At 33.6% G+C, this 26,177-nt stretch overlaps 1 protein-coding gene and 1 long non-coding RNA gene across 6 annotated transcripts in view; one reads left to right on the top strand and one right to left on the bottom strand.

The window, feature by feature from the left end:
• LOC106870865 (puratrophin-1) overlaps window positions 1-26,177 on the bottom strand; it is a 582,111-nt gene that overhangs the window by 40,633 nt on the left and 515,301 nt on the right. The window lies entirely within an intron of this gene.
• The window catches only part of LOC128248138 (uncharacterized), a 52,897-nt gene that overhangs the window by 20,922 nt on the left and 5,798 nt on the right, over window positions 1-26,177 (top strand). The gene's annotated exons all lie outside the window — the stretch shown is intronic.

Raw genomic sequence — 26,177 nt, 5'->3', positions numbered from 1 at the left:
TACAGGTACCATATATCTGACAAACAGGGTTCAAAACCACTTTGTTTCTACCTAATTCCACTTACTAGGTGTGAGTTGATTGACCTGTGGCTTGTATTGGTGATGAGGGTGGGTTAACTCTGATCAAGCAGACTTCTGATTGAAGGTATTCCAGTTATGACCACCCTGTGCTTTTAGGGGTATGTCTAAGACTATATTACCAAATGCACTCTTCTCTTATTTAAGCTAATGGCAGTGCAATTTGGGGTAAAATGCTATTATTTCTGGCATCTCAATTGATTATCACATGAACACAGTGAAAATTCACAAATTGAATTTCAGAAATGCTTAGATTCATTTTTCATTCATTTTATTGTCTTTTTAAAAACAAAAAAACTTTTTGATTCTCAAACTAAGGTAACTTAAACATTTAATCAAGTATTGGTATAAATATAGATAGAGGCATGAACTTATTAATTAGTCCTTGTGGTTCCTTTTTATCCATCATAGTTAACACCATGCTGAGTCACCATTGGGTATAGATAAAAGCTGCATATTGAAAGCAAATAACCATAAAGTTTTACCTTTTCATGTATTTACGTGCGTATATGTATTATGTTGTTTTGCTCCAGGTCAACCCTGAGCAAGCAAACTTATGTTGAATGACATTCCAACCATGAGAATGCTATATTTTTTAAATATTATTTATGTTATTATGTATATTTTCTAAGCACTCTATGTGTGTGTGTATGTGTGTTATATGTATTGTCTGATGAACAGTAATGTAAAACTCTAAGTAACAGTTAGTAAAGATTTTCTTTGGCTTTAATGAACTGTGTGTGTGTGTGTATGTGTGATATAAGTATATTATATATATATATATATATATATATATGTATATGTATTATATATATATATATATATATATATATATATATACAGGGTGTTCCAAAAGTCACTGACAGGTTCAATTTTTGATAACTTGCTTAACTTTACAAATAAATGCATGAAATGTTGATACAATACAAAGGACAAAATGGAAATTAATATGCACAAGTCAAATTTTGCAACACCACAACATCACACATGAAAAATGACATCACTTAAATGGCAGCCATTTTCAGCTTCGCATACCCGTGCCTTTTCTAAAACTTGCACTATAACACCCTCAAGAGTTTCAGACCCCACTTCTCTGATTTCTCTATTGATGCACCAAGGTCTCTGGTTTGTTGATGTAAACCCTCTCTTTCAGGTATCCATGACTGAGACCTTTTTGTGCCCGGCCATTCAATGTAGACTTCACACATGGTTTCAGCAAGATGGAGCAACTGCTCATACCACAAGAGAAATAAAGCAGTTGCTATGGCAGTGCTTTGGAAGAGAATAATCTCCCACTATGGCAATGTCAACTGGCCTTCATACCTTCCAGACTTGACTAGCCCGGATTTTTTCTTGTGGGGATACCTGAAAGAAAGGGTTTATTTATGTCAACAAACTGGAGACATTGGTGCAACTGAAGGAGAACATCAATAGAGAAATCAGAGAAGTGGGGTCTGAAACTCTTGAGGGTGTTATGGTGCAAGTTTTGGAAAGAGCACAGGTGTGCAAAGCCCAAAATGGCTGCCATTTAAGCAATGTCAATTTTACATATGTGATGTAGTGGTGTTTCAAAATTTGACTTGTGCATATTAATTCCCATTATGTCCTTTATATTGTATCAAAATTCCACGCATTTATTTGTAAATTTAAGGAAGTTAATAAAAATTGAAACCCATCAGTGACATTTGAGACACACTGTATATATATATATATATATATATATATATATATATATATTCTAATAAAAAGTCAAGGTACAATAAGTACCTATTTGCTTGAAAGAGGAGTTAAAACTCTCCAAAACCATGCATCTCTCACTATATGATAATTTATTTGAATTTTCAAATTTATGCTTGCTCATTAACGTTCATTTGAAAGTTGCGGGAGCCTTCAGTTGAACAATATGCATGGAGAGGTAAATATGTTTTTTGAAATAGTTTATGTAGTAAGTCTGGCTGACGAGCTTTAAGTGTTGATTCAATACAGAAAGTGAAATCAATTGATACTAAGATGTCTATGATCTTATTTGTATTTCACTATATGCATCTTACAAGTGGGAGGACTGTTTTGGACAAACATATTTGCTATATTCTCTGTGCATGTTTACATATAGTGAGAGATGTGTGGTTTTGGAGGGTTTTAACTCCTCCTTCAAGCAAACAGGTACTTATCATACAATGACTTTTTATTATAATATATTTTGCTTATTTGAATAATATTTGCTGGCTCCTTTATCATTGTTTTTATAGATAATGATAACTTATTTGAATTTTTATATATTCTATACACACACACACACACACACACACACACACACACACACACACACACACATGCACACACACACATCTATATATATAATTTCGTTTTTGGATTTGGTTTCTAAGATTCTTTATGTGAGTTCATGTGTTGAAGCATATTCTGTAGTGCCTTATAATTTAACACACTCACTGGTAAAATTTCCACTCATATACTTATTTATTTTTCTAAAATTTTCGTTGCATCTTGCAACCTTTTCAATAGTTGTTGACTGTTATTCAAGCTGCACATATACACAGATGAAGACTGAAACACATTACCATGTACACACACACTTCACTTCACACAATGACACATATGGAGACACACGTCCACATATTATAGAGATACACATCCATACATACAGACACTGTACATAGTCACAAAAACCCATACACACACACAGACACACTTAAACACGTGCACGCAAGGTGACAGAGGTACACACACACACACATACAAACACACAAACACAACACACAAACACATGAATATGCAGAATACATACATACAAACGTACGTGTATACATATATACATACGCACACACATGCATACACACACTTGCATGCATACATACATACGTGTGTATGCGCACACACACTGACCCACAAACATGTGCATAAACAAACGAAAAGAATGCAGCTTGAATAACAGAGTCAACAACTATTGAAACGGTTGCAGGATGCAACAAAAATTTTAGAAAAATATATAAGTAAATGAGTGGAAATTTTACTGGTGTGTGTATTAAATTATACGGCACTATATATATATATATATATATATATATATATATATATATATATATATATATATATATATACATATATATATATATATACATATATACATATGTATATATAACTTTATATATTTCACCCGAAAGTTGTGATCATGCTGGGTTCTTTGCTATGATCATTCTCTTGTGATTGGCTTTTGGTGAAGTTTGATATTGTTGCCCTCTTTCGAGTTTCTTGCCATGATGTAGGTTCATCTGGGATCTTAGACAGCAGAGTGTCAAGTTGTTTCTTGAAAATGTTTACCCCCACTCCATGTAGGTTTTTCAGATATTTTGGCAAGCTATCAAATAGCTGTGGATCTTTGAATCCAAAGCTATTACAGAATCTGGTGCTCACCCTAGATGGAATGTGTGGGACCTTCAGAACAGTGTGGTGACATTCACTTTGGTGGGCTGATATAACGCACGCACGATGCCAGAGTTTGAGAGTTTGGCACCAAACCCTTTAGCATCTCCCATAAATATATCACCGCACATTTCTCATGTCTCTACTCCAGGGAGTAGAGTCATAATTCTTTCAGTCACTCCCAGTACCTCAACTGTTCCATTGATGCAAACTCCCTTGTGTAGCACTGGTGAACTGTCTCAAATTCCACTGTTAATTTGATACTGTGGTGACCACAGTTGAGAGCAGTAGTCCAGACAGCTAAGGACAAAGATCCCCCCTCTCTCTCTCTCTATATATATATATATATATATATATATATATATATATAGAGAGAGAGAGAGAGAGAGAGGGGATATATATATATATACACACACACACATACACACACACGCACATACATGCATACATACATACATACATACATACATACACATACACAAACTCACATACACTTTATCTCTCTATCTATGATGTATGCATGCATTATGTGTGTATGTGTTTGTATATCATATAAAAAAATGTGAAGTTTATTAATGACAAAATACTGGTCAGCTGACACAGGAAATCATTATCATCTTTAGTAGCAGCAGTTGTGGTATTAGTAGTAGCTGTCACATAGTTAATGCTAGTATTAATATTAGTAGGAATATAAGAATTATTATGATGATGGAAGTAGTAATTAGTAGAAAATTAAAACATTCAGTAATTTCAATAAAAAGAATGACAGTTTTATTAATACAATAGAATATATACACTTAAATACGGACACCAACAGATACATAAACATAAGGTATATAATATATTTCTTTTATATGTTTGTACGAATGTATATATGTTTACGTGTGTGTGTGTGTGTGTGTGTGTGTGTGTGTGTGTGTGCATACCAGGTTGCAAGGATATTTGTTTTCAACAGAATGAAGGGGTGAATGAAAGTTCACCCCTCTATATATATTACTGACACTTAATCATTACACACTTTCCACCACATAGATAATTAATGGACAAGTTTAATCTGCATAGAATTTGAAGTCAGAACTATTTTGGGATTCAAGTATATATATATATATATATATACAGGGGTTGGACAAAATAATGGAAACACCTTAAAATTTCAAACAAATTTATTTTAATATTGGGTAGGACTGCCTTTGGCAGTGATTACAGCTTGAATTCTATGAGGTATGGACTCATACAAAGTTTGAATTATTTCCAAAGGAATTTTTGTCCATTCTTCAGTTAAAACAGTCTCCAGTTCTTGTAGTGATGATGGTGGAGGATATCGACACCTTACTTGTTTTTCTAAAATGCACCATAAATGTTCAATAATATTGAGATTTGGTGACTGTGGTGGCTAGATAAGATGTTCAACTTCACTAGAATGTTCCTCTTGCCATTCAGTAACAACTTTAGCTGTGTGAGTTGGTGCATTATCATCCTGAAAAATTGCATTTCCCTCCGGAAACAGTTCTGCGACCACAGGATGAATTTGATCAGATAAAATGCTTAAATAGTCTTCACTATTAATTCTGCCATTAAGGGAAACCATTGGGCCAGCAGATTTCCAAGATATAGCCGCCCCAGATCATCACAGATCCTCTTCCATGTTTAACAGTTGGAAGAAAGCAGTCTGTGTCAGACACTTCTTTTGGTTGTCTCCTCACATATACTCGGCTGTTGGTCAGAAATATGGTAATGGATGAGTCGTCCGAGAAAATAAAATTCTTCTACTGCTCTAGGGACCAATTCAATAGATTTTTACTACACTCTAAATACATTGCAACATTTGTTTTTGAAAGTAGTGGTTTTCTGACTGCAGCCCTCCCGTGAAATCCGACTTTGTGCAGCACCCGGTGAACAGTTTTTATGGAAACTGGGTTCTCGAGGTGGTCATTAAGCTCTGCAGTAATTTTGGGAGCTGTACTTTTGTGATCCATTCTAACAATTCATGTAAGAGTCTGACGGTCCCTAACTGAAAGTTATGGTTTTCTTCTGGTGTTTTGTTTCGACAAAGAGGTTTTTCCTTCTTTCTCAAAGGCTGCCATTATTTTTGAGACAAGTACTTCTTGATACACCAAACATTTCGGTTATTTTTGTTAAGCTAGCGCCTGCAATATGAACACCAACAATTTGACCTCTTTGAAAGTTCAAAAGATCTGTCATTTTAATAAATTTTGATTAGCTTTTTCTGATGATATCTGAAAGGAAACAGCAATTTTAGCAAAACATATTAAGCAACACTAATAATAAATCAAAAAACATAAAAATAAACAAGCTTTTGACAGTTTTATAGATATTTCACAATTATGATGCTATGATGCTAGGTGTTTCCATTATTTTGTTCAACCCCTGTGTGTGTATATATATATATATATATATATATATATATATATACACACACACACACATATCATCATCATTGTCATCATCATCATCATTATCAGTTAGTGGCCATATTCCATACAGGCATGGGTTTGACATTTTGATAGGTCAAAGGACTGTTAAGAACTCTGCTGTCTGTTTTTGGCATGGTGTGTACAGTTGGATGTCCTTCCCAATACCAGCTGGATGTGTTTTTTTGTGTCACTGACACTAGTGAGGTAACCAAGTAGCTTGCAAGGAAAGACCCCTTAATTGAGGAGGCAGTAGTTTTGAGGGAATAACTCAAGATGGGTTAGTGCTGTAGTTAGGGTTGGGGAAATTGGGATTGGGAAGACAAGTTGTGGGGATGGCTTGAATGGTTGGGTTTTTTTTGACCACACTAAATTGGCAGTCTTCTTGGTTCTTAGTCATCTCTTCCATGAGACTCAACATCCTTGGGTCAGTCTTCAATACTTTGTCCTACATCTTCCATAGTTCTTAGTTTGAAAGCAAATTTTATAATTCCAATTTCATAGTTGTTGAAATGATTAAAATAAGGAATGTTAAGATATTGCAGATGTGTGGCTGTATGATCTTCAGTTGATAAATATCCAGGAAGAAATCCTCTGAGTATTCACAGAAACATCTTTTTTTTATTTGTTTTGTCAACTTTTTCCTTTTACTTATTTTCATCTTTTTTTTTTTTTAATTATTTGATTATCATCATTTTTGTCAACATCATCCATCATTATCATCTTAAAAGTTGTTATCATTACAAAACACATGCACACCTTAAAGTCAGTCAACTAATTAATGTGTGTGTGTGTGTGTGTGTGTGTGTGTGTGTGTGTGTGTGTGTGTGTGTGCACATGTACTTGTGTGTGTATTTATGCCATACACTGATTTGTACATAAATATTAAACATACTGGAATAAAGAAAAGGAAAAAAAAAATTGATATTTAGTGAGGAAGCCATTCTTTTCAAAAGATAAAAATGCAATATAGATTTCAGATATCTTTGTTCTTGAAACAAGAAACAACAAGAATCAAATGAGGCAGCCTCTACATAGTTATTGACTTACTAGAAACAGTAGCCAAATTTCCAATTAAAGAAAATAAGAGGTTAAAAAAAAAACAGCCTGGCTGGAGATGGGGGAAAATAGTATGGTTGCAGCAGGAACATCTGTGATCCTATGTCTCCTGATCATAGCTGATCTGGAGACAGCAATATACAACAAAGAATTGAAGATGGTTCTTGCACAATGTGGTTGCAAAAAGTATATGCTGAGTTCAAATCCTCCCAAAATCAACATTAGCTTTTATACATTTCGAGTACAATCATTCACTCATACATAGACACACACATATACATGTACTCATATATACATACACCAAAAAAAGAGAGCCTATGAAAAAGGATAACATATAAGAAAAAATAAAAGTGAAATAAAAAAAAAAGAATCTTGCAGGGAGTATTGAATAAACATTTTGAAAGAGGGATTAAATAACTTCAATACTTGAGTAGTAGTAATAATTTGATCAGTCTATCCTCCTAATGATAAAAGTCAAAGTTGATTCTGAAAGGATTTCCTCTTAGAACATGGAAAGTCAGAACAAATATACAAATATAAATTTGTAGTGGTGAAAAATCAGGTGATGGATTAAGTGTACCTTCAATATAGTTCATGGCAGAATTTGAATTGAGAATGTAAAGAATTGGAACCAATGCCGTAAGATATCTGGCCCAATGTTCTTACAGTTCCACCTATTCACCTTCCTGGATTGGTACTTTTTATCAACTCCAAAAAATGAAAGACAAAGTTGAACTCAGAGCATCAAGTGTCTGTACAAACACCTGAGGTATTCCGTCTGATGCCCTAAAAAACTTGAGTATATTGTTATCTTGAATATAAAGTAAACCCTCCTGCTATAACTCAAAATCAATAATATATTTTATGATACAATGCAACTTTATAATAAAGGTATATATGGAAAAAGTTTTTCACTCCTAAAACGTCCATAATATAACCTTCACATTTTAAGCTGTTATCTTAATCACTTTTAATCAAGCATAATTCAGTTAGCATACTGGTGGCAGTGTAAAGCAATGCATACCACCAACTTGTAAAGAGAATTAACATTTGCCAATGGATGCATTTGTCATACATATGATGCTTCACAGACACAAGCAATGAGGTGTATACATTAGTCTTAAAATGTCTTGAAGATATTCACTTCAGGATCTTCGTTTTCACTGAGTTTTTGAGTTTATTTCATTCACTCAAGTATAATGCTATCTGCACGATTCTAACCTTAATATATATATTTTTTGATATTAAATATCACTCATTATATATGAATAAATATCATAGCTGTTGAATGACATGGATGTAGGTAGCTAACAGAGCAAGTACTGTTTTTGATGGTTCAATGTCGAATAAGAGGCTATTGACATGTTCTACATGGCTATATCTGTAATTCAAATGGCAGTGAACATATTGACCATCCATGAGAGATGTGGTTGATGTGATTGATGGCCTTTTTGAAATAAAGCATAAAGAAGGAGTATGTTAGTGAGACATGAACAGTGAATATGTAAAATCTATGTAGGTGGGGTTAAATATGTTCCCTATTGTCACACTAAGCCTTCAGCATCATAACTGCCATCAACACCATCCCCATTATTGACATTTTAATGTCCACTTTTCCATGCTTGTATCAGATAGACTTTGTTGAAGTAGATTTTCTATGGCCAAATGCTCCTCCAACCATCACCTGTTTTCAAGCAAGGTAACAAACACACATATACATCATCATTATCATCATTTAATATCCGTTTTCTATGCTGGCAAATATATATACAGGGGTTGGACAAAATAATGGAAACACCTAGCATCATAGCATCATAATTTTGAAAAAACAATAAAACCGTCAAAAGCTTGTTTATTTTTGTTTTTTGATTTATTATTAGTGTTGCTTAATATATTTTGCTAAAATTGCTGTTTCTGTTCAGATATCATCAGAAAAAGCTAATTAAAATTCATTAAAATGACAGAACTATTGGACTTTCAAAGAGGTCAAATTGTTGATACTCGTATGGCAGGTGCTAGCATAACAAAAACAGCCAAAATGTCTGGTGTATCAAGAAGTACTGTCTCAAAAGTAATGACAGCCTTTGAGAAAGAGGGAAAAACTTCCTCATCAAAACAAAACTCCGGAAGAAAACCAAAACTTTCAGATAGGGACTGTCAGACTCTTATGCGAATTGCTAGAAAGGATCACAAAAGTACAGCTCCCAAAATTACTGCAGAGCTTAATGACCACCTCGAGAACCCAGTTTCCACAAAAACTGTTCACCGGGTGCTGCACAAAGCCGGATTTCACAGGAGGGCTGCAATCAGAAAACCACTACTTTCAAAAACAAACGTTGCAATGTATTTAGAGTGGAGTTAAAACCTATTGAATTGGTCCCCAGAGCAGTGGAAGAATGTTATTTTCTCGGACAAGTCATCCTTTACCTTATTTGTGACTACTGGCCAAGTATATGTATGGAGACAGCCAAAAGAAGCATTTCACCTAGACTGCCTTCTTCCAACTGTTGAATATGGAAGAGGATCTGTGATGATCTGGGGCAGCTATATCTTGAAAATCCACCAGCCCAATAGTTTCCCTTAATGACAGAACTAATAGTGAAGACTATTTAAGCATTTTATCTGATCAAATTCATCCTATGGTTGCAGATGATAATGCACCAACTCACACAGCTAAAGTTGTTACTGAATGGCATGAGGAATATTCTAGTGGAGTTGAACATCTTATCTAGCCACCACAGTCACCAAATCTCAATATTATTGAACATTTATGGTGCATTTTAGAAAAACAAGTAAAGTGTTGATATCCTCACTACAAGAACTGGAGACTGTTTTAACTGAAGAATGGACAAAAATTCCTTTGGAAATAATTCAAACTTTGTACGAGTCCATACCTCATAGAATTCAAACTGTAATTACTGCCAAAGGTGGTCCTACCCAATATTAAAATAAATTTGCTTGAAATTTTAAGGTGTTTCCATTATTTTGTCCAACCCCTGTATATATAAATAAGTAACAAATATGTACAAGTGTCAATTCATTATAGCCATTTCTTCCATTTCAAATAGCTGTAATAAATTGACACTCGTACATTTTTGCTACTTATCTCTTTTGCTCTTTTACTTGTTTTAGTCATTTGACTGCGGCCATGCTGGAGCACCGCCTTTTAGTCGAGCAAATTGACCCCAGGACTTATTCTTTGTAAGCCTAGTACTTATTCTATCGGTCTCTTTTGCTGAGCCGCTAGGTTATGGGGATGTAAACACACCAGCATCGGTTGTCAAGTGATGTTGGGGGGAAAAACATACACACACACACACACATATATATACATATATATAATAAGCTTCTATCAGTTTCCGTCTACCAAATCCATTCACAAGGCTTTGGTCGGCCTGAGGCTATAGAAGACACTTGCTCAAGGTGCCATGCAGTGGGACTGAACCCAGAACCATGTGGTTGGTAAGCAAGCTACTTATAACAGAGCCACTCCTGCGCCTATTTATATTCTGCTCACCTAACTTGGAATCTGTACTTCAGAAATACTATAGAAAGTACTTATATATAAAAAATATATAAAAAATACATGTCTGAATAACCAAGAGTGGATATCTTCACTTAGCTGGGTTGCATAGTCTGCACTCAGTCTTGATATTCAATATTCAAGTAATATTGTTGAAGTGTATGGACTATACCAAACTAGCAAGATGCCTCAATTTAAGCACCTAATTCAACTGAATCTTACTTATATTTATATATATATATATATATATATATATATATAAAATAAAAGACTAAAAGAATATATATATATATAGAATAAAAGACTAAAAGAATATATATATATATATATACCTCACGGTGGTGCACCAGCATGACCACAGCCACTTGGCTGAAACACATAAATAAAATAAATAAAAAAAAATATATATATATATATATATATATATATATATATATATATATATATATATATTCTTTAATTCTTTTACCTGTTTCAGTCATTTGACTGCAGCCATGCTGGAGCATCGCGTTTAGTCAAGAAAATCGACTCCCAGGACTTATTCTTCGTAAACCTAGTACTTATTCTATCCTCTCTTTTGCTGAACTGCTAAGTTACGGGGACATAAACACACAAGCATCGGTTGTCAAGCAGTGTTATGGGGACAAACACATACACACACATACATATATATATATGCATCGAAATTATCATAGGTCATTATCATTATTATAATAAAGTATTTTCAATGGATCAGTTTTGAGCTCTTATTTAAATCGATATAAATACAAAAACTCACTTGTGAGTATTTTGCTACGTTTGTTAACAGATACAATATTTTTGCCTAATTTTGGTATAAAAATATATATAAATACACACACACACACACACACACACATATATATATATATATATATATATATATATATATATATATATATATATATATATATATATACACACACACACAATGGGCATTTTTCAGTTTCCATCTACCAAATCCACTCACAAGGCATTGGTCAGCCTGAGGTTATAGTAGAAGGCACTTGCCCAAGGTGCTATGCAGTGAGACTGAACCCGGAATCATGTGGTTGGTAAGCAAGCTACTTACCACACAACACTCTTGTGCCTATATATATATATATATATATATATATATATATATATATATATTTGTATAAAAAGGCTGAATAAATTTTCTTTAAATCATACCTGAAGAGTCCTATTAAATGGACGAAAGCACTAATAAAGAATTATTCAAAATTCTAACTGCCTCTTTCTTCACACACACACACACACGCACACACACACACACACACACAAACACACACACACACACACACACACACACACACACACACAATAGGCTTCTTTTAGTTTCTGTTTTCCAAATCTACCCAGAAGACTTTGGTCAGTTTGGGATTATAGTAGAAGACAACTTGTTCAAAGCACTGCACAATGGACTGAACCTGAAGCCAGGCAATTGAGAAGCAAACTTCATAACCACACAGCCATGCCTGCACCTGAATGTATTAATTTGCATGACTATAAGTGGTGTTAGCACTATAGAATTATTGGCCGTTTCAATGGCTTATGGCATTGAGTTTGAATCATAGCTATGAGTAAAACTTGGAGAAAGACCAGCTTGGCCAAACTGAGTTGCTCTATAAACACAGTCTTCAATAGAACTCTGGTAGTCTGATCACTTATGGGACTCATCTTCAGCTTCACATAAATGTTGTTAATTAATCATTATTCAATATTTGCTAGCACTCATAATTAACATACATGTCAGTACTTGTAGAGTTGTCTCAATCAAGGTGTAACAGAAAATTCAATGAAACAAAATCTTAGGTCAGCACTGATCCAGAAGCCCCATGATCAAAAACATTGAATCGATTTCTGTAAGTTCTCAGCTATATTTTAATTACATTATCCTGGATACACACATTTTTCAATAGGATAATTTGAAGATTTGGTTGCTATTATTTGACGGTCGAGTGATCACATAAATGTCCCCTGTTTGGCTTGAATCAATATTGACTGATATATGATATAAGCACTAGGTTACTGGTATATTGTGGGGAAGATGATTGAGAGATAGAGTGTGATATTCATGTATTCTCAAACGTATTAGTGGCATGAATGAATCAAATTGTCTTCATCTGGGAACTGAAATCACATCAGAGATTTCTCTGGGAACTTATAGTTTTAGATACTCACCATAATGAATGCAAAACAAACACACACACATTGTTTGAGTTGTTAATGTACCATTCATTTTGGAAAACTTGTATTAATCCACATAACCAAGTCACACATTTGCCTTTACAAGAATCCAGAAAAATCACTTGGGTGTTTCTGTCTTTTTTTAGTCTTTGGAAACAGAAATTTTGTAAACTTTAATAATAATATTATTATTATTATTATTATTATCATTAATAATAATAATAATAATAATAAAATATAATTTACATTTCTACAAGTTGAAAAAATTTTTTATTACACATATGTACACATACACACATACATGCATGAATGCATGCATGCATGCATGCACACATGCACACATGCATGCACACACGCACACACATACATACATACATAAAGAGAAAAAGTGAGAAAGAGCAGCAACTAGAAAATTAGTTGACATCTAAGTAAAAAAGTTTTTGCTATTTATATTATTTATTTTTCTTTCCATTTAAACAGTTTGAAGTTTATTGCTATTTTGTTGACATTAATAATGTTTACTGAACATAACTTCAGCATTTTTATTTATTCATCAGTTATTTGAAACTTTCTAAACCTAATATAGAAAAACATTAACAACCAAATGAGAGCAAATGAGATGGCAGGGAAAGAGAGAGAAGGAACAAGAGAGGGGAGAGAAAGAGAGAGAGAGAAGAGAGAAGAGGAAAACAGAATGGAGAGAGAGAGAGAGAGAGAGTAAAATTGTATGATATAAACAGAAATGGCAGAACAAATATAAAACGTGTAGTTCTTTAAAATTAATCATTTCTGCTACATTAATAATTAATGCAGGTTATTCGATTGTATTAATTAATCAGTTAATAAATAGCAGCCTTTAACACCATCTGTTTACAAATGAAAAAATATTTAGAAACACATGTGAAAGTATGCATTATTTACCTAATATATATATATATGCACATGTCATTACATTCTAGCGGTCATAAGATGTTAGGTGAGTAGTGAAGTAGGCCTCCAGCTTACTACATCTGAAGCAAAGCAAACTGCCCAACACCAACCATAAGCTGCTTGTTTGAACAATATTCTGAAGTCTGGTTTTAGGAAAATGACCTAACAACCAGCCTGAAAAGTAGGCCAAGATGTATAGGTTACTCATGATTAACCCAATTTTTACCATATTTCTACTGAAACACATCCTCCTCAATTAATTTTGAAAATAAAGGAAAATACAGTAAATTTACTTTGCTCTTTTTAACCAGATGCTTGGAACAAAATTAAAAGAAATATTCATAGGAAAAGAAATAAAGCAGATAGTACCACCATTATTGTGCCTGCTTTTCCATGCAGGAGTTGTATGGAGGAACAAGCCAGAAATTTGGAGTGAGGGGTTTAATCATTTAAAATGACTTCAAAACTTAATTAGTAATTAATTTAGAAAGATGAAATTCAAAACTGACCTCAGTGCAATTTGAATCCAGAATGTAAAGTGTTACAGTAAATTGTTTACTGCTTTAATAGTTATTCCAAATCACTGCTCTTAATAACAACAACAACAATAGTAATAATGGTGTTACCTTTTGCACAAGGCCAGCAATTTCAGGGGAGTGGGTAAGTCAATTACATTGACCCCAATAATCAACTAGTACTTATTTTATCGACCCCAAAAAATGAAAGTCAAAGTTGACTTCAATGAAATTTGAACTCAGAACATAAAGATGGACAAAATTCACTGAGTATTTTGCCTAATGTGCTAAGAATTCTGCCAGCTCGCCACCCTAATAATAACGATAATAAAAATGGTAAAAGATGGGCTACAACAAATATTCTGCTCAATACCACAGATTTGCTTGTTAATTGTTTGACCTTAACCAGTTGAGCATGTCCCTTGGTGGCTGATGATATGTGCATTTCTGATCACAAGCAGGAGTAGTGGGGGAGCATCATAGCCATGTACTGAGAGGAATTCTTTGGGGTCTGTATAATTCACTTCTGGAAACATAAGTGTTTCATTCATCATTCTTAAACAACCCTTAGTCAGGGACCGTTTGAGTGGGTTGGGTTACTCAAACTGAAGAAAATTCTAACTCGACCCAACCTGCAAGGTCATGTGCTGTTTATCTTGACATGAGATCACTATGTTGTGCACATATGGTTGTGATGCATGTACTTGCTGCACCCTTATCATATGGGTAGTCATGGTGGATATATTGGTTTTGTATATTTGTACCCCAGTGTCACTTTGATAGCATGCACTGCTCTTTCACTCAATAATAATAATAATTTCTTAGATGAGGGACAGGGCCATAAATTTTGTGGGAGGAGGTTAGTTGGTGAAATTAATTTGGTTAGTACTTTATTTTATGAAATCCAGAGATAAAAGGCAAAGATGACCTTGATGGGATTTGAATTCAGAATACTACCAGCCAGAACAATTACTGCAAACAGTCAAAACTAATAATACTGCTAAATATTTTGCTGGTATAATGAAGATACTGCCAGTCCACTGACCTGTTGCTGCTGCTGCTGATGATGATGATGATAGTAATAATAATAATCAAAGGTGGCATGCTGGCAGAATCGTTAGCATGCTGGGCAAAATGCTTAGCAACATTTTGTTCATCTTTACGTTCATTCTGTGTTCAAATTCTGCTGAGATCAACTTTGCATTTCATCCTTTCAGGGTCAATAAAATAAAGTACCACAATAATAATCATAATAATCCTTTCTACTATCGGCACAAGGCCTGAAATTTTTGGTGGGAGGAGTGATAGTCAATCACATCAACCCTAGTACTTGACTGGTACTTAATTTATTGACCTTGAAAGGATGAAAAGCAAAGTAGACCTCAGTGGAATTTGAACTCAGACGAAATATTGCTAAACAGTTCACCTGGCATGCTAACAATTCTGCCAGCTTGCCACCTTAAATAATAATAATAATAATAATGATAAATGCCCTGATGCAGTATCAGGTAGTGGCTTTCATGGTTTCTCATCCTACCTGATTAGAAGTGCTATCATGTACAGTGTTTTGTCTTAGTATATAGAAGATGGGCTACAGCAAATATTCTGTTCAATACCACAGATTTGTTTGACCTTAACCAGTTGAGCATTCCCTTAGTGGCTGATGATATGTGCATCTCTGATCATGAGCAGAAGTAGTGGGTAGCATCATAGCCATGTGTTGAGAGGAATTCTTTGGGGTTTGGATAATTCACTTCTGGAAGCATGGGTGTTTCATTCAACATCCTTAAATAGACCTTAGTCAGCGACCTTTTGAGAGGGATGAGCTACTCAACCTGAAGAAAATTCTTACTGGGCCCCACCTACAAGGTCATGCACTGTTAATCTTAGTATGAGATTACCATGTTGTGCACATGTGGTTGTGGTGTAAGTGCCTGCTGCACTCTTATCAGATGGGTGTAGTCATGATGGGTATACTGGGTTTCGTATATTTGTACCCCAGTGTCACTTTGATGGCATACACTGCTCTCTCACTCAATAATAATAATAATAATAACAATAATAATGCTTTGTAATTCAGGCACAAGACCAACAATTTTGAGGGGAGGGGTTAGTCATCAAACCAAGTCCTTGGCTTGTATTTTAGGTAAAGTTGAACATAGTGAGACTTGAACTTATATTGTAAAGTGCTAGAAGAAATGCAAGAAAGCATTTTTCCTGATACTCTTTCAATTCTACCATCCTCACAATAATACTCCTTACATAGGGACAAAGCTTTATATTTTTAGGGAAGGAAACAGCTGATTATATCAACCCTAGTAATTTAACATACACATGTTTTATAAAATAAGAAAAATAATAATAAATTTCTAATATGTATGTTTATAATGAGAAAAAAAACAGGGCCAACTAATAAATATGTATTTCTGAATGCAAAAACATTTAGTGATGAGTATTTAAGTAGTAAGCCTGGCTGACAAAACTAGATAACAAGCTTCGAGCAATGACTTTAAAAAAACCCAAACAAATAAACGTTATTCAGTCATTCTGTAAGTATGAACACACACACACACACATACCCAAACACACACACACACACACACACATAAACACACAGAATATATATGCATGTGTTTGTGTTTTGTGTGTCTATGTGTACGAGAAGAACTAAACTATTTAATCAGCATTTTCTCAGTGGTATGTGGGCTCTTAGCAACAGAAATATGGGCATGCGGATAGGATGAGAAGGAAAAGCACCAAATAATAACAACAACAGCAACAACAACAACAACAACAACAACAACAACAACAACAACAACAACAACAACAACAACAACAACAACAACAACAACAACAACAACAACAACAACAACAACAACAACAACAACAACAACAACAACAACAACAACAACAACAACAACAACAACAACAACAACAACAACAACAACAACAACAACAACAACAACAACAACAACAACAACAACAACAACAACAACAACAACCACCACCACCACCACCACCACCACCACCACCACCACCACCACCACCACCACCACCACAACATAAAATGCTTAGATAATAAATAAATATATAATTAAAAGTTGGAAAGGTAAAGAAAAGGAAAACAAAATGAAGAAAAACACACTAATATTATATTCTGCAAAAACAAAACAAAAAAAGCTCTTTTAGTTACCAGCCACATTTGTATATCTCAGCTATCTCCTAATTTCTAAAATTACCTCTGTATTTTGTTTTTTTAATTTTTTTTTAACATGTCTGAACTGCAAAAAAAAAAAAAAAAAAAGGAATCCAAAGAGTTTGGTTCTACAGCTAAAAAAAGATCTAAAATTAACTAATATTCTCAAATGAGTGACAACCTGACAGTTTGTTGATGGAAATCACATTTTAAGAATATCTTACTAAGCAAACAGCAGATAGGATAATTTGGTTTCGATTTGGAAATTATTATTATTTTTATGATTTTTTTTTTTTTTTAATGTTCATATGTTGTTTAACATCAAGGTCAATGTGGATTTGGTTTTGGTGTTTATAGGTTAGTCCTGAAATAGTAGTTGTTGTCTAGCAACAGATCAGTTGTTGTTTTATTACAGGTAAATGTTGATGATGATGTAGTTGTATAACCCCAGCTCAACCCTGATCAAGCAAACCCATGCTCAGAATGACTTTTGTTACGACCATTCCATCTTTTGTTCAGACAAAGTGCATTTACAAATGTAACAAATTGTCAGAATTGTTAGAACACTGAACAAAATTCTTTACTATATTTGTTTTGGTGCTTTATGTCTGAGTTTAAATTGCACTGTGCTCAACTGTGATGCTCATTCTTCTGGGGTCAACAAAACATCATACCAGGACAAAGCAGTGAATTAGTGGAATTGCTAAAACATTGGATAAAAATACTTTATGGTATTTCTTCAGGCTCTTTATAGTCTGAATGTACAGATAGATATGGCAAACTTGTTTGTAACTAGTTGATAATATGGTATTTAAAAAAAAAATATCTGAAGGAACTCAAAGAGAAACCAGCTTTGTATTCTCCAATGAAAATTTAGCACTTGTCAAGGAAGTTATCAAAGGATTGTTTGCTGATCTGATGCCATAAAGAAGGAAATGTATCCAGGATTGCATTACCAAATATTCTCTTACATTTTCTTTTTAAGATGGCAGGGTGTGGTTTGATAAAAATTTGACTGTTATTTCTTACAAGCTAAGGACCTCATAGAAACCCTTCGTAAGCTTATTTACTGAAAAAGAACTTTTGATCGAGAGTAACAATCACAGAAAAGTTAACAAAATCAACTGAATGGTAATACTTTGTTGAAGCTATTGTGTACATGCCATCATTGTTGTCATCATCAATGCCATTTGTAGATTTTATAAATTATTTTCATCACTTTACCTAAGATTAATCCTTTTGATACCAAGTAGTATGACACTGCAGGTGCATTGATAAAAAAATAAAATTGACCTGTTTTGAAGTGTTCATATTTAAATGAAAAACTCTCCTTCTTCCATCAAAATGCTATGTGTTATGTCACAAATACAGTCTTAATAAATAAATTAATGTTGAATCAAAGAGAGAATTGACCAGCAAAAAGTTGCAGCAATATATTCCCAAAAATTACACTTCATTATCTCCTAAATTTTACCAATGCTGTTATTGTTAGTATTTTAACAAAGACAACAAAGGAAACTGAAAATTTGTCAAGGTTATGTTCATAGCATAGGTAATAAATAAGGTGTTATTGACATAACTGATGTCAACTGCAAATATAATATTGTGTCTGTGAAGATAGCAAGACACTTAAGACTTTGTACTTCAATTCTTGTGAGAATGTATAGCCTTCTGAGAAAGACTAGCATTCCACTGAGAGCACAGTTCATCGTTCATCTGTTTAATGCTTTCTAATAAAAAACTAAGCAATGACTATACATCCAATGTGAATAGAAGCATTTTCCTCACTTTGTATGTGTGTTTGTGTATTCTCTCTATATATACACACACACACATACAAATATAAATATATACATGTTTGCATGTGTGTTGCTTCCCAACAACAAGAATCTGGGTTCAGCTCCACCACATGGCATCTTGGGCAAGTATCTTCTGCCATAGCCCTAGGCTGACAAAAACATTGTGAATGAATTTGGAAGGAAACAGAAAAAAGCCTGTCATATATATATATATATATATATATATATATATATATATATATATATATATATAAGTAAAGGGGATTAAGATATGCATGTGTGTGTGTGTGTGTGTATAAAATATAAATTTATACCATTATATATAATATGCACACACATTTTCTTTTGTGGAGTGAGCTCAGTAAAAACAAGGAGTATATTTATGACAAAGTACACAAAAAGACCCAAAAATAAATTAGCATTCACTGTATCTACATGCACACATGTACACAAAAAGACCCAAACAGATAAACCTTTGGAGTATTACTGTTGAAAAAGTGTGTAATTCTGCATGTTAAGCATGCTGTAAATATGCATTAAACTTGCATTTGTTGATGAAGTGCAACATTCATTGAATTGTTGCATAGAAACCCAGTCCTGAATGTAAGAGTTTCATGTCTGTATCAACAAATTTAGTCTTCTATTTCCAAAGACATTGAGGCCAAATTCTTTTGTTGTTACTTGTAGTTTGTCATATATATGTATATGTGTATACACACACATACGCACATATTTAAAAGAAGAAAAGAAAATTGGTCATCTTCGCTTCTTACAGCCATTTCAATTAACACTCAATAATTTAATTGCAAATTTGTACATTAAATTTACGTTTATGTGACATGAGTATAATTTCAGCAGAGAATAAAAAAGATGTACCTTGAGATGTTATATCTATCAATTCATTTCAGCAGACGGCTGAAGATGACCAATTTGTTGTTAATAATAAGCAATTATTAATTTCCTTATCTCCATTTTCTTTTCTTCTTTTAAATGGATATAAACTATATGCTTAATATATACCTCTTGTTTTAAAGGAATTTCATTCCCCATAAATACTAGGTATTGGACAAGTATTTCCTTGGATTCAATCATCCTTTCACGAGGTTAGCATATCCTCTAATTAAATATATATATATATATACTAGACTTACTATCCAGCCTTGCCTGATAAAGTATTCACGGAATCGTTTGCCAGTTTGTAGAATGGGAATTCACAGTATTTATGCATGTATATATATTTAACCTAACTTCTGGACTTATTTAATTGAAAGTATCCAAACAATAGTAATCAATTTACATAAGCGGAAGCATTCTTTTTAACAATTTTTATCCTGAAAATCACCTGTTACTTTCGTTTTCAAGTGAAAGAGAGGAGAAAGTGAAAGATGTATGAATGTGTATATGAAATGGACATGTGTGCATGTGTGTGTGAGAGAGAGTGTGCCACTTACACATACATGAGAACACTCACATTTACTCACTCACTCTCTCTCTTATCTATTAAACCATCAAAAGCTTGTTTATTTTTATGCTTTTTGATTTATTATTAGTATTGCTTAATATATTTTGCTAAAATTGCTGTTTCTGTTCAGATATCATCAGAAAAAGCTAATTAAAATTCATTACAATGACAGATCTATTGGACTTTCAAAGAGGTCAAGTTGTTGGTGCTTGTATGGCAGGTGCTAGCGTAATGAAAACAGCCAAAATGCTTGGTGTATCAAGAAGTACTATCTCGAAAGTAATGACAGCCTTTGAGAAAGAGGGAAAAACCTCCTCATCAAAACAAAACTCCGGAAGAAAACCAAAACTTTCAGATAGGGACTGTCGGACTCTTATGCAAATTGTTAGAAAGGATCACAAAAGTACAGCTCCCAAAATTACTGCAGAGCTTAATGACCACCTCGAGAACCCAGTTTCCACAAAAACTGTTTACCGGGTGCTGCACAAAGCCGGATTTCACAGGAGGGCTGCAATCAGAAAACCACTACTTTCAAAAACAAATGTTGAAAGCATTTAGAGTAGAGTAAAAACCTATTGAATTGGTTCCTAGAGCAGTGGAAGAATGTTATTTTCTTGGACAAGTCATCCTTTACCCTAATTCTGATCACTGGCCGAGTATACGTGTGGAGACAGCCAAAAGAAGCATTTCACCTAGACTGCTTTCTTCCAACTGTTAAACATGGAAGAGGATCTGTGATGATCTGGTGGGGGGCTATATCTTGGAAATCCGCTGGCCCAGTGGTTTCCCTTAATGGCAGATTTAATAGTCAAGACTAAGCATTTTATCTGATCAAATTCATCCTATGGTTGCAGAACTGTTTCTGGACGGAAATGCAATATTTCAAGATGATAATGCACCAATTCACACAGAAAAACAAGTAAGGTGTCGATATCCTCCACCATCATCACTACAAGAACTGGAGACTGTTTTAACTGAGGAATGGACAAAAATTCCTTTGGAAATAATTCAAGCTTTGTATGAGTCCATACGTCATAGAATTCAAGCTGTAATTACTGCCAAAGGCGGTCGTACCCCATATTAAAATAAATTTGTTTGAAATTTTAAGGTGTTTCCATTATTTTGTTCAACCCCTGTACATCTTTCACTTTCTCCTCTCTTTCACTTTAAAACAAAAGTAAATGAATGAAAATTTCTTATGGAAATTAACGAACTCTGGCTGATGAAATCACATTCAGTTAAAAATATTTCTAAATGATTAAAATATTGTGTATGTTAAAATGTCAATGGCTTTTTTTTCTTAGTGAGCGTGAAGACAATGTGTGTGTATATGTCACAGATAGTGAACGTGTGTTTATGTTGATTGACATGCTATGACATTCATTATATGTGTGTGTATTCTGTATGTGTGTATGTGCGTGGACATCATGGAAGCCATGTATTCTTTTCATTAAGAAATAGCAAAAATTGTGTTTAATCGTTTAAATAGAGGTCCAAATGTTATAAATATTTGTACTGCACTACTGAAGGAAGTGTCATGGATCCACACTTCATTGAGTCTTATTTGAAGATTGGCACAAAGGAGTATCTGGACATCCTGAATAACTCTCTGTTTACCTTGGATGGAGCAGAAATATGGGTCTGACAATGTGGTGCTGATCCAGGATTCTGCACCATAGGTCAAAAGTAACATATGTCTTCCTTGAAGAGAAGGTGCCATTTTTTGTGATGGCCAACATCCGGCTCAGTAATAGCCCGGATCTCAACCTTCTCGATTACTTTTTATGGGCGCACTTCAAGCAAAGACCAACGCTTCATCACCTCTGATTATAGTTATGGATGTAATTATAGAATATTTTGTGTGTGTATATATATATATATATATATATATATATATAATGATAGTTTATTAAGTAACCAGAAGATGGATTTGGTATTAATCTTTATTTTGTACAAAAGAAAGGTTAATACCAAATCCATCTTTGGTTAATTAATAAACTATCATTATCTCAACTAGCACTGTGGTGTTCCTGAAGTAGATCTGACTGTGGATGACACCATGTAGCTCAAATTGTGCCAGTGCTCTACTCAACTACAAAAGAAATGATGTTTCCACACATACACACACACCTACACACACACACACACACACATATATATATATATATATATATATATATATATATATATATATATATTTGTATATATGGGATCATCTTTTCTTTGTGAGCCTCTCAATGGCAACAACTAGGGTAGCAGGTACTTTTACCAAGTGCAGACTTTACCAGCCACAAGTGAGGATTAGAACTGAATGCCTTCCTATAACCAAATCATACATTCAAATTTTATGTTCACAAGGTTTTTGCAGTGTTTCCTTACTTTGGACAGCACAGTTCGTATTTTCATACACATATATATACATACATACATACATACACATACATACATACATGCATACATACATACATACATACATACATACATACATACATACATACATACATACATACATACATACCTACATACAAACATACATACATACATACATACATACGTATGAAAATACGAACTGTGCTGTCCAAAGTAAGGAAACACTGCAAAAACCTTGTGAACATAAAATTTGAATGTATGATTTGATTATAGGTAGGCATTCAATTCTAATCCTCACTTGTGCTGTTAAAGTCTGCACTTGCCAAAAGTACCAGCTATCCTAGTCGTTGCCATTGAGAGGCTCACAAAGACCTAGACAACAATCTTCACATTTAAAACAGTCAATGGAATGATCATCTCTAATATTATAATTATTTCAAAGGGAATATTCCAAGGTGATAGTCTTTCTGTAATTCTGTATATTTTGGCATTAACTCTGTTATCATTTCTGCTACAAAAATTAAATGGCTACAATGCTAGATCTACATCTGATAGAGATACCAATGTAGCCCATAATTTCTTTGGAGATGAACTAAAGATATATACTACAAATGTTAACAATGCCAAAAGATAAAGCTGGAATTTGGCTAAGAGAAAGGTTTGTGTTTGATTCTTAAATGTGGAAAATCAGTACCCTGATTCCAAAACCTGTGCATTAATAGTCTCTCTATCTTGCCTGTTCCTCACAAAGAATGCTACAAATGCCTAGGTAGTGATGAAAATATATCACACAAAGGTACTGAGAATAAAGGTGGAACAGCCTGAGAATATTACACTAGACTTAGAAAAATATGGCAGTTGGAACTCTCTTCATACAACAAGACAATATCCCAGTACCAGTTCCTGCATTGGTCTGTGGAAGAAATCCACTCCTTAGACATTAAAACCTGCAGGTTCCTGACATCAACTAGAAACTTCCACAGAAACAGTGGTATTGACAGGCATTAGGAAAAGATGAAGGAGGCAGAGGCTTGAGAATCAGGACAGACAGTCTTCAAATGTCATATTGCATCTCTCAGACAGTAAGCAACAGCAACCAAACAACAGCTAAACAACAGCAGCCAAAATAAATATATAAACTCAATGTTGGAAAGCAAAGGACAATATCCTATATGTCGGTAGCAAGCTCCTCAAGAAGTACTCCCTTATTGATCTTCCATACAACCTCAAAACAATTGGGCTAACATAACTTAAAGAAGAGCTGGATGTGAAGTGCTTGGTAAAAAAACTATGCATGGGTATGTTTTCCAAAGACTTGAAGATAACACTAATATTAACATGAAGTGGACTTGTGATTACTACATTGCATCACTTCAAAGGCTATACAAGAGTAGCAGACTGTTACAAAATACTTCATGATGCAACCCAAAATGTCTATTATGTCACATTTCTGAGGAAGACATCTTAAAATGTCATAAAGGTATTTCCTCTCAATGCAACATGGTGTTGCTAAACAATCTATAAAGCCAATCAAAAAAAAATATTATTATGGGATAAATATAAACAATGCTCCCAACACAAGGAATATTGGTGGAAAATTCCGTAAAAACTTCTCTTAAATACAAACAATGATATCATTGGGACAGATACAAAAATGTATGTACCATCATAGAGGTCAGCTGCCCTGCTGATGTGAATGTCTTTTTGAAAAGTCAAAGAGAAAGAGGATAACTATGGATAACAGCTTCAGGAACTTCAGCTTCTATACCCAGATTATAAATTCATATTCATACCAATAAGGTTTTGTGAGTATATATATGCCTGAGTAACAAACCGGATAAGCTAAGGTCTTCAAAAAAATTAATCAACCAGCTAATTTGCATATTACAATTACAGTGTGTAAAGGAACTAAAAATGTGCAATAATTTTCTTGAGTTTACAATCTGACACTGCTTTTGTTATCTACATTCCGACAATGGAGCTTTGTACTTTTTCTTTTTAGAAATCAGCACCTTCCTTATAGAACAAATGAATGAATGAACAAACAAACAAACAAATAAATAAACAAACATCTATCCATCCAAACACACACACACGTTTCTCTGTCTCTCTTAAGAAAGGCATCAATGGAATTCTTATTCCAAGAATTCTTATATGTATATATGTGTGTGTGTGTGTGTGTGTGTGTGTGTGTGTGTGTGTGTGTGTGTGTACTGGTTTTGCAAGATTCTTGACAAGATGTATGTTGAAACATCTTCACTTTAGTTTCTATTTGTATTATTTTTTTGCTTATACATCTGTCAAAGTTCTTTCATCACACATTCTGTGACCTCATCCATGACTCTCTGTCCCATGACAGACATAAACTAAAAATAATATGAATAAAAACTAAATTGAAGATCAAATAGTGCGTGTGCTTAATTGGCAAAAAAAGACCATCACCAAGTATAACAATATTTTTTTTATATATATATATATATAAACAATCATCTATGGTGATCTATGGTGACATGGAAAACTATGCAAAAGTGTCACTTTGGGTTGAAAAATGTTAAATATTAAACTGAATAGCTTAATATGCAGAAGCATGATGTAAGACAAATAAACTACAGTGACCTGATTTTCTCATGATAAATATAGTTCAAGGCAATGGGGAAAGTATATATATATATATTTTTCTTTTTCTTCTTTATTCAAACAAATGAAATAAACAGCTTTCAGTCAATCCTTGAAATTGAACTATAAAGTAGTTTGGAGAAAGTAAAATAACAAAACCTGTTTGTTAATTGTATTCCATAAATATTTCATGCTTCTTGTCAAATAGTAAAGTCATAAAATTTATAACTGGGCAGTGAACCAAATATTTATAATAAAAATATTTTACTAATTCCTTGTACCTTATTAATTCTTAAAGGAAATAATTGCTTTTCTTTCTTTTTTCTTCTATTTTTGCTTTAGTTTGGTAAACGGAATAAAATAAATATTGAACTCAATATATTTGCATGATTTTTACCATAGCATTGAACTATAAATACATGTTTGATTGCTGAAATCTTGAAACAAACTAAAAATGTGCTAATAGGTTACTCATAGAGACTCAAAGAAAAAAAAAAACATGAGAATTCAGTGGTAGATGAAAGCATGTCTCTTCATTGACCTTTTAA

The sequence above is a fragment of the Octopus bimaculoides genome, chromosome 6 (assembly GCF_046866305.1).
Source record: "Octopus bimaculoides isolate indiv1 chromosome 6, ASM4686630v1, whole genome shotgun sequence".
Taxonomy (NCBI): Eukaryota; Metazoa; Mollusca; class Cephalopoda; order Octopoda; family Octopodidae; genus Octopus; species Octopus bimaculoides.
Note: the sequence above shows the minus strand (reverse complement) of the source record. Positions and strands in the feature narration are given on the sequence as shown.